Source organism: Neolamprologus multifasciatus, chromosome 17 (assembly GCF_963576455.1).
Source record: "Neolamprologus multifasciatus chromosome 17, fNeoMul1.2, whole genome shotgun sequence".
In the NCBI taxonomy this organism is placed as follows: Eukaryota; Metazoa; Chordata; class Actinopteri; order Cichliformes; family Cichlidae; genus Neolamprologus; species Neolamprologus multifasciatus.
This window is the reverse complement of record NC_140455.1, coordinates 23,085,542-23,097,009: the sequence shown is the minus strand read 5'-3', so window position 1 is coordinate 23,097,009 and position 11,468 is coordinate 23,085,542.

Sequence of the window (11,468 nt, the reverse complement as noted above, 5' to 3'; positions counted from 1 at the left end):
CCCGTTTCGGGGTCCAAACTTAAAAACTGTGTAAATTCTTTCATCTTTAATAAAATGATCAGTGTAGCTGCTCTACCAGGTGTAACAGTTAAGTTTGACATCCCGGCATCCATGAAAACAGGTTTTATGAAATTTAACTGAGTTAGAAGTTAGCAGGGAGTTGGCTCGATAGTTTCCACCTAAACATAATATACACTGTTTTGACTGAGGGATTTCTGAAAAAAATAAAACATACAGCTTTGCTATCACTTCCGACATAAATGAAGTCAGAAAAATAAAGAGCAGTGACTTTTGTGGGGTTACTGCAGCTGGGCTAGCTAGTGTATAATGATGTGCTATGGGGTGGCTAGCTACAGAGCTATGGTTAGCATAATATAAACACATTAGCACAATGAAGCTGGAGGATGAACGCTAACCTTTTTCCACTTTATGAAAGCTAACTTGAGGGTTCCCGATGGCTAGGGAACCCTCAAATTAATGCAAATATGCTAAACCATATTTGCATTAAGGAACAGTTGAGTTCAATGAAATTTAATGAAGTGGCTGGTGAGTGAAAAATTAAAAATACATGCCATATGTTAGATTAGTGTGCTCTTTCAACATTTCAAAGAGTTTTGCTTAAAAAGAAAAATCAAGATGATTTATTCTAATGTTGTAATTATGTTTTTGAGATTAGAAATCACAAAAAAATTACAAGTCAAATTCTTACCTGGTCTTAAAGTAGAAGCGAGGACAATTTTGGGGGATAATAAAAGTTGTAGCGTGGTTCTGTGCTCACTGACACTATCACGAATTAAACCAAGTGAAACCATTTGAAGAACTCAAGTTCGTGGCTTTATTTTTCACCTTTCAGAGGTTGTTGCTTTGTCTTCTCTAGGAATTACCTCAAAGATCTTGAAAAAAGAGGACAAAGATCTCAAATATTTTCCACATGATATGATATAACCCAAATAACTACCAGCACCTTTTGACTTGAATATTTATGATTTTCTGACTTGGTTGAAAGCAATAAATTAACTGAGATTTACAATTGATCCCTACAATGTTGACAAATGGGCCCAGAAATGTGTGTGGCCCTGAAATGTAAGTGAACCCCGAGATTCTCCCTTTTGACACTCGCATGAATTATTCTCAACAGGTTGCTCTCCGCACCTAAAACCCTTCAGACTAGCATTACTGTCTAAACACAAGTGAGGGTAATTGAGCACTGATAGTTCTGCTTCTGCAGCATGCCAAGTTAAGCACGCGCATTGTGTGGAACGCTCCAGGCACTTTAATCCGGAAGGTGCGTCTGTGTTGTTGGTATGCGGAGCTGCCCCGCGCCACGGCAAAGGGTCTTCTTAAAGCAAACTGCCACACATGTACATGAACACACGAGTCCTACAGCATGCTTGGTGTTGTGCCTTTCACTGGTCCTGAAGGTCATCACCACCTGTTTGATTCAATAAAAAATCTAGTATTACTGTTGGGGAAGTTATTGGGTTTTGAGTTTCATTGTGTGAGTGTAATAGTAGTGCAGGTGCATGCGGGGAAATGGTCCGATGGGTGTAGTATTATTGATAGGAAAGCATCAGTCTGAACTTTCGAGCTATTTCATTTCATTGTCCCATGGTGGGGGGATAACCAGGATGGCATTTACTGAGACAGTGGTTTTGCAAAGAAACAAAAAAAGAGGTTAATGGTGAATATAATGAGTCATAATCCACTGCAAAAATTAATTGTGGATCCAAAATAAAGGTCAGGACAGGCCTGCCAGCTCACACAGAGAGAGAACATCAATTGCTGTGAGAAGAGAATATCTTTTTCCAGAGAAATTCCCTGGCTGAGGTTTTAGGGAATGGTTACCCTTAATGACTTAATCCAAGTTCAGTCTCAGTGGTTTCAGCTCTTTGTGTGTGTGTGTGTGTGTGTGTGTGTGTGTGTGTGTGTGTGTGTGTGTGTGTGTGTGTGTGTGTGTGTGTGTGTAATCCTCACTGTGAGATGGAAGCCCAGAGCTGACCTCATTGTTTGGTTTCACAGGGTCTCCGGGGGCCCGGGGAGGTTCTGGGGGCTGGTCCTTACAGCAGAGTGGTCTGAAATACTGACATGCAGGCCGAGGTCCATGGGGACTGCCAGCCCCAGCTCCTGTTACCACCAGGTTAGTCACGCTCTGTGAGATTTATGTGTGGAACAGTAGTGAGGGCTTGGGTTGCACGATACCACCAAAGTGTCGCGATATTAATCCCCCCCCCCTGCAGAAATGAACTTGTAATGCCAAAACGTCTGAGTATCATAGATTTGGGGTGACTTTTGACTAATACAATGCATCACTTTTCCTAAAGACACCAGATGGTTTAAATTATGGAAGGAAAGTATGTTTTTAATTACGTCTCTGCACTTTAATTAACGCAGTGTTAGCCTTTTGGCTCAAATGGCGTTTAGGTGATAAAGCAAAAATAAGGCAGAGAAGAGACAGAGACACATGATTCTTCATTGGTCTGCAGATGTACCAAATATCAGAAAAAATCCCATTAAACTGCATTATTAGCAAATTCAAGAAATCGAAACCAAATATGTTCATTAAACAAAAACGTGGCCTCATATGCTTGTATTAAAACTGATACATTTTTGCTTTAACTTGTAATTATGATATGAATGTTGATTGCACAATGTAGTGGAACAACGGCACCGTCTGTGTTTAGATTATTTGCCTGTAAAGCTTCACTTTCACCGTGCGCGTCTGTCTGCCGCTGGGTATGAAATCTCCTGGGAAAATGAAGGCTCAATTGTGAAGCCAAAACAGGAAGAGGATAACATTTTTGTTTTTACCCAGTAGCTATCAGCAGCTTTCCTCAGGTAGCTGTAATGGTGGATGCTATAACAACCAGACTAAGTGTGGAAACTCTACCCAGGGGAAGGAAAAGAGGCAAAACAGGTGAACATAGAGAGTGATTAAAGCTGAAACTAAAAGAAGAGCAAACCTCAGACAGGCATTTTCTACACAGAGACAGCTCTGGGACTTGAGAAGTTCAGGCGCAACACATCCACTGAGCGTTATTTCCTCTAGATCAATAAGAGGTTGGCAAGACCTGGGTTGTTTATTGCCAGTTTAAGGTGGATACAATAATAACTACAGTGTATTATACACCCTTGGCTGATATAACCCATAACAATGCATCATATCCCTCCTCTGTAAAGTTATCTGTTGAATCGATTAAGTAGAAATTGAAAGTTACTATTTATATAAAGAGCATATTAGCAAATGCACTTTGTTACATCACATTTTTAATGGGGAATATAATCACATCACGTTTAAACCCAGTAAGATACAATAAAGTATTATTTGAATTTAAATGGAGGTTTATTGAATGCAAGTGTGGTACTAATAGCAAGTCCACGGTGTGCACTGCCTAAGCAATACCTCGCCATAATCCCCCCTCCACCAAACATTACCCTTGGTACAGTGCAGTCATGGGAACTGCCAAACCCAGATTCATCCATTGGGGTGCCAGACTGAGAAGCGTTATTTATTATCCCACGATTTGTATTGTGCTTGGTGATATAAGGTGATAGCTTTTTTCACAACTGGACGCGTTGTACAGGTGGCATCCTATCATGTGCCATGCTGGAATTAACTGATCACCTGACAGCGACCAATTATCTCAAAAATGTTTGGAGAAGACGTCTGCATGTGCTTGATTTTAAACCTGGGGCCATGAAAGTGTTTGGAACACCTGAATTCAATTATTTGGATGGGTGAGTGAGTTTTTAGCAGTATAGTGCATCTTACTAATAATACTTCATCTATCTGAAATTACAGTTTTAAGGACTGACTTAAAGTGATCGATGGAACTTAGTGTAAATATAATCTTTTGGTTAAAAGAGCTAACTCTAGTGTACTTATTCTCAATTAATGCACCAAATCTGTCAACTTCTACTAATTGCAGAGGTTAAAAAAAACTGGCACTGTAAATCCCTGGAATGTTCACTTTGCATTGCTACAAAAGGCATTTGAATGAATATACCTCGGATGTTGATGCTGACACATTCTGAAACATCATAAATTCCTTTGGTCATGCAGGCAGCAGGATGCACCAAGACCACAAAATTCTTTTCAATTTGAAATTAGTTCAGCTTAAAGTTGTTACTGCTCAGCGATTCGGCCGTTGCTCAACTGAGGTTTTCTTGCAGGTTATAACAACAACCCAAATATCTAAAAAGATAGCTTCATGTGGAGACCACACAGTTAGATAACTGGATTTGTGCAGGTCGTTTTTAAAGCAAGCACTTGTCCTGGATGACATTTGGACAGGCCACTAGTTAATGTGTTATTTCACACTGTTTAGCATTGATAGGGTGGGCTCGTGGTGTGGCTCACCTCTCTGGTGGCTGACCCTGGTCCATCAGGGCATGGGGACAGGTGGAGAAGGACCTCCCATACTCAGCCACAGACCTCCAGTAGAGAGCAGTTACTCCTGTTTGTCGAGGTAGATGATTAAAATGTGTTTTGTGTTGGTGCAAACAAATTTTTAAACCTTAGCATTTCATGTATTGTAAGCTAGTCTGTTCCCATTGACGAGGAATGCATTTCCTGAGTCTAAAACATCTTTTGGGGGATGTTAGTTTTTTGGAAGCTGGATTTGTCAGCCGCAAGTGGCGGCTAAACAAAAGCTGTGTTATTACACCTCAGTCTTTGTGTAGGAGGTTTTAGCATCCCCATGCTACACAGCAGAGTCATAAGGGATGCACAAACACACACACATGCCTCCTGCATGGATGCAGACCACAAACAGGCAGCATAAACAATGCTGAGTCTGCCTTGTGTTTTATCTCCTTGCCACCCACAGTTTACGCCAGCAGGGAGCTGAAACCTTGCGCCGCCCGGGGTTGATCTGTAAGCCCCCCGGCTAATCACCATACCCGAGCCGATCACAGAGCATGGCTCCAGACTATTACAGCTAAACCTCTCTCTGGCTCCCAGTCAAATTATCAAAACACAAACTTGTAACTTTAAACTGCAATCGCGCATTATTTCAGTTTCCCACCAACCCAGTTCCGCTGCAGGCTGAAAACGAAGCCAGCTCTGTCTGTTCGTTTGCCCCTTTAGAGATTGTTTTAAGAGAGCGGTGCTGATGTTTGAGACCCTTGCGCTCATTTGGACATTCTTTGTGAGTGAGGAGTTCCTTTGGGGCCGGTGTTTGAGTTTTGAGTCATTTCTTCATGGCTCTCAAATGGAAAGAAGACGATCATGACGATGAACAATAGGAGGAAATGGAGTCATCTTGGACCAGTGATTCCCCTTTTTCCCCCTCAGCTTTTCTTTGGCACCAGTCTGACCTGCTCGAGCCATTCTTAACAGTGCTTGACAAAGGAATGCAAATCCATCAGGGAAAGGTTATTAACACCCTGAATTCATCACCATAGTCATATTTTAGTCCCAAAAGGGATTATTTGCTGTTTCCAGAGCTGTTCTTGAAGTCCTGCCCACTCTTTCTGTATTGCACTGAGCCAGATGAAAGGCGTCATCAGTGGTTGTTGGTTGTGTTTGTCGGACATGTTTTCCTTGATTCCATCTCCCCGTGTGGTCCCCACTGGCCTGCTTTCAAAAACACACTCTTGAGCCTGGGGAGAGGTAATGACTAGAAAGAAGAGGCAGCTGCACATGTCACAATACTGTTCTACCAAGGAGCACAACAACACAAAGAGGATACTAAAATCTTTCTTATCACTACATGTAGACATATCAATGTTGTGTAGTAAGGAGATTATGACAACACTAAATTTATTGATTTGCAAGTTATATGTAGTTATATGTTTAAAGTCACACTTTGTACATTTAAAAAAATCTCTCCTTTTAGTCAGGGTTGACACAGACCTGAGGGAGCAACTACTACTCCACATCTAAAGGAGAGGGCTGATGTGGTTTGAGGGGTTTGGACAGTTGAATACGATGTCTCCTGGACACTTCTTGGGTGACGTGTTTTGGGCATGTCCAACTAAGAGAAGACCCAGGACACAATGAAGAGATTATTTCTGTCAGTTGGCCTGGTAATGCCTTGGTGTTCCCTTGTAAGAGTTGGAGGAGGTTGCTGGGAAGAGGGAGGCCTTGGCATCTCTACTTAGACTGCTGACCCTGCAAACCGGATGGAAAATACTTCTCTATAGAAAAAAAAAAATGTGTGCACGAAATCAGATTCACTGTGGGTATCTATACTACCACACCTCTTTATGAATCTGGATAAAGTGCCCCCAGGTGGATATAAGAAGGAATGCCGTTTTTAGACAATTCTGGATTAGCTTAACTCTTTAGACCCGTAGACCCGAAGGTTAGTGCCATTGTTTCCATAAAGTGCTCATGTCCTATCAGTTTATAGTTTCAATGATTTCCAACTTGTGTCATGCCAGGTCCCAGTACTCAGTTTCCGAATCTACATCCACCTACATAAGTAACTTTACTCAGTATACCATTTCTTATAGTACAGTTACACGTTTAACGTAATATAAACGAGTATGTTATTTTCCATGCTCATCTGCTCCATGTTAACTAATGCTTACATTAGCTGTGTGATAGCGATGTCCACTGAATTGACAATTGAGCAAGTGGACCAGACATGGTCCAAAATCCACGAGACAGGCTTGAAGTTTGTTATACAGCAAGTGTAGGCCAGATGTGGCCCAAATGTCACAATGACACTTGTCCCATCTATGGAGTCAACACCCTCAGTCAAGGCCAAATGTGCAGATGTGAGCCACATTTGGCAATCTCCCATACTTGGCTATCACTCATCATGCCACAGTTTTATCATGGAACACCACAGATAACAAGCTACCAGGGTACATGTCGTTAGCATTCATATCACGTAACAGCTTCTGCTTGTTAAGGCCTGGGTGTATACTTTTAATACGTGTTGTCTGGTTATTTCTTTTATCCTTCTTGTCAGCATGAGGTCCTCACTGGGAAAATTGCCACTAGATTTAGAAGAAGGAAGTAGCTGATGGTGGGTATATTGGGAGGAGCTATAGGACAACCTGGGTAAACACAACAGGGTCATCTGAGGTTCAAACCCAAGAAACTGATGGCAAGGGTTTCTCTGTTATCCTTTCTCCTCTATTTCTCAGACACATCTGAAATTACTTTGGGGCCAACATGGGTCCCAATATCATCTTTATCCTCCTGGCTTTCGACTTTTCCTCACACACACACAAACACACAATAAAACTTTTCCATTACAGTGATACAGTACTCTGCAGAGTCAGTAAATGATGAGTGTATCTGCATTTGATATGTTTGTACGTGCGTGTGTTACTGAAACCAGTGCACCAGGTGAGATCTATCCGCCGAGACGCTCCTGGACAGAGTGCGTGGAATTTCAAAACCCATCTCCTCCTGAGACGAGTACGAAGATGATTTGCACCCATGAAGCTCCAGCTTTATATCACTGCAAAGAAGTCTTCACTTCACTTCGCTGTGCCCCCGGAGTTAAAGTTACATGATGAATGACGGGGCAATCAGATCAACTTTCCAATGCAGCGAGACACAGCCGCCCTTGAGACAGCACCGGAGGAAGAAATGTTTCACAGCGATGCCAAAGGGGCATCCAGATAAAGACGACGCAGATACAGAGTGTGTGACTCAAAAGATAACAACCGATCGGCAACAATACATTTCTTTAAGTAATTACTTATCTTTTGGGCTTGAATCGATCTTCAAAACCTCATTATCCTGAGAGGAATATGAAGAAGTGAGAGGAGGGGGGTCTAGGGGTTTGCTTTGGGGTGATGGGGTTAGAAGGGATTGGGGTGTCACTGCTCTGCTGAGCCTTCATTGAGCACTTGATAAATGCTCTGTAACCAATGGAGATAGAGTGCCCCCATAGCCTGGGCGAACATACAATCTTCTCAGCAGATTAACTCCCATTGATTTATAGAGATTTACCTCAGGGAAGAAAACAGCTGGCAAAAGGACAAATACCAGAACTGGCAAGACATAAATTCAACATAAGAAAAGCCAGCTCATTTGTTTAAAAAGATTATGCTTTTTGTCGCTGCTTGTATCCGTGATCTTTGTAGCTGTAAAGCAGATGTAGGATAGAATTACTTAATAGGTGGTATTAAAAACAGCAGGGCTATGGGACAGAAAGTCATGCATTTAATGACACTTTATTCCATGCATTGTGTTATAATTATTCCTGGCTGAACCTATTTTTCTGCTCAACATTAAAAAGGGAAACAGTTGTGCATTTATACAACTGCAGCCAAATTTACCCTCATTTGTTTCTGTCTACTTGATGGATTTAAATTCGATCTGCATTCTGCTTCTATCTCTTTGCGCCTTGGAAAAATGTCAGACTCTATAGTTAGCACTTTGTTACTTTGCTAACTTTGTTTGTCTATTGCTTGTCAGTGATGCATTGTGGGTTTCTAAGAGCATTTTTCACAGAATATATCTGCAGGTTTCTCAAAGTTTATTAGGCACAAAACCAAATCGATGAAAATAAAGAACTGTTTGGTTTTATTGCCACTTTAATTACTTATTTAAAAATTTTAGCAACCATCTAGTTTTTTCATCACGTGGTAACTCGGGTTGTCTCGTGAACTTAAAAATAATAGAAACTCATTTAATTAAAGGTTTTAATTATCTAAATGTTCTAAATCTAAGTAATTTTTCCTTATAATCGTATTAAATACAAAAGTCTTTTTACAGTTTAGAAAATAGCAAGATGTTAAATCTTGTTACCAAATTTATCAAGACCTGCTACAGAAGACAAACACATTAAAAACAAATTTTCCCAGAATTTTGGTTACTTTTCAAATGTTGCCTAGGGGTGAATATTTCTTCTCTGTTGGTTAGGTTTTGTGAAAATGATATCCATATCTATGAAAAATATCCCTATATTAAATGGAACTATTTATTTATAGCTAGTACATTCCTCACAATCCATCAGGTGCATTTGCTAAGGATTAAATGCAGACATGGGAGTCTTAGCAAATATGAAACACTGCTTTCTTACAGCTTAGAATAAAACATGAAGAATCTGTAGAAGTGTGTAGTATTTTGTTATTGAAAAACATATATTTCTCTTTAAACATGTGCTTTGCTCTTAATAAATGGTTGTCAAGGTCTGCAGTTTTGGGCTACTTTTTAAATTTTGCTACCGGGTGAATTTGTCTTTGGGTTTCATGAAAATTTCAAAAAATCATATCAATATCTATGAAAAAATATCCCTGTGTTGAATGGAAATATTTAATCATCTGACAGTTTTAGGGGGAAAGTTGGCTGGTTTTCATTGGCCATTTGGTTTTGGTTTTGACCCCAAAACCTGGCAACCTAGGCTTAATGAATCGATGTTATAGAAGCTTTCTGGGTTGTATGAACTTGGCACATTTCTCATTAATGTGTCATAGTAATTTTACACACTTCATCTCCATCACAGAGATTTAGGGAAATGAGGAAAGCACGACTCGGGGACTTTTTCATCCTCACACACTGACTTGTTACCACATTAAGGAGAAATACAGTCGGTACATTTTTCTTTATAAATGTTTGAATAAAGATGATCCATTTGAGTTTAGATATGGTAAACTGATATATTGTTTATATGACAAATATTGATCAGCGTGGCTTTAAGTGGTACCAGTGGTTATGCTGTTATATAGAGACCACGCGTTCCAATAGACTTTATTCTGATCACGTGTGAAACGGCCTTCCTGCCAAGTACTGATTTTACAAATTTATCTGGGGCATTAATAAACCTGCCAGCAGTTAGAAGTCTCTGAGAAGGCTGAATAATTCAGGCTCAGATAGGAAGCTATTAAGTATAGATTATCTGAGAAGTTGAAATCAGGAGAGAGGAGTCAAAAGGTAGCTCTGGAGAAAGAAACTTTAAGGGAATCGCTTGGAAATAATGTAGTTTTGTTTTGTTAAGCCAAATGAGCTCCCTTTTCTCTTTCCCATAACTGCTTCTCTTCCACCACTCACTATTAACACCCCTCCATTAAAGTGAAATATCAGATGCTCCCATGACATCAGCTTCCTGTTTTGGCCAAAAAGCCTGAATCTTTGCCACAAAACATCCACTCAACAAATGCTTTATTTTTGCAGGCGTATTCAGACAAAAAGCATAAAAGTTAACTGCACAGGCTTAATACTGGCCCTTTAGTTACTTAGTATCATATCAATACTAAAATTTGCAGTATTGCACAGCACTAGTGTCCAGCATGGTGCTTCTGTTTTCCCAAGCAAAGCTTCAGACATGTTTGGGCAAGTCCAGTCATGTCACATCAGGGGACGTCCACTGAGTCACCTCACGGCACACAAGCAACATCAGGAATGATGAAGTCAGGTTGCATTAATGTTACATTGTGTAATGTCCATGTTACATCCTGCACATGGACATTAGAGAAAATTCATCTCATTCATCTCATCTCATTAAGTCACATTTCGCGTCAGCTTTAGATGTAAAATTACTGTGACATTACTGCGCACGTTGATATGTTAATAGGGTGTTATGCTGTTTATTCTTCTTTTTGGAAATTCTTTCATATATATATATATATATATATATATATATATATATATATATATATATATATATATATATACATATATATGAAACACAACTGCAAATGTTACATACATTTAACAAGTGCTCCAAAAAATCTGCAACATAATCAAGAATCACAGCAGCTCAAAATACAAGTGGCACAGACCTCACATCACCTAGCTTTGTTTAGTGGGGTTGTACGGAGCAGCAAAGTGGGTGTGATTCATCACTGAGGATTGCTCATCTCTTGCTGCATCACTTGGGACTCACAAATCTGAGTCATACTGTGTTATTGAAATCTTACAGGACTATAGACAGTAAAAATACCAGACAGTAAAGCAGAAAGTTAGAATACACTGTGCAAATACACAATAGAAAAGAACTAGTGTGTATCTATCCACTAAAGTAATGGGCCACGTGCACATTACAGACTGTTTAGGGGGAGCTGCTTGGCTGTGGAAACCCATACCATGAAGCTCCCAGTCTACAGTTTTTTTGGCACTTTGTGGCTGAATTGCTGTGTTTCCTAAGCATTTCCACTTTCCAATTATAGCACTTAGATTTGATGGTGGTTCTATCTCAAGGATAGAAGGACCCACTCTTTCATAAATCTTTGTAAAACAGACTGTATGACTAAGTGTTTTATTTTAGACACCTTTGGCACTAGGAGTAGACAAAAATTATTTCCTTCATTTTCTTGGTTTTTAACTCAAGAAAACGAGCATTAACAAAGTCATTTGGGTACTTGCAGCAATTTGTTTCAGCTTCTATGATCAGACCAATAATTTTTGGATCATCACCAAATTTAATATTAAAAACATCACATGAGTTAGATCAGCATTCATTAGTGTAATGAGTAAATAAAACCAGAGGGGTAAGACTCCCCTGTGGAGCTGTGGTGCTGGTAATAATAGTAAATGGCACTGCAGCATTTTCTCTAACACA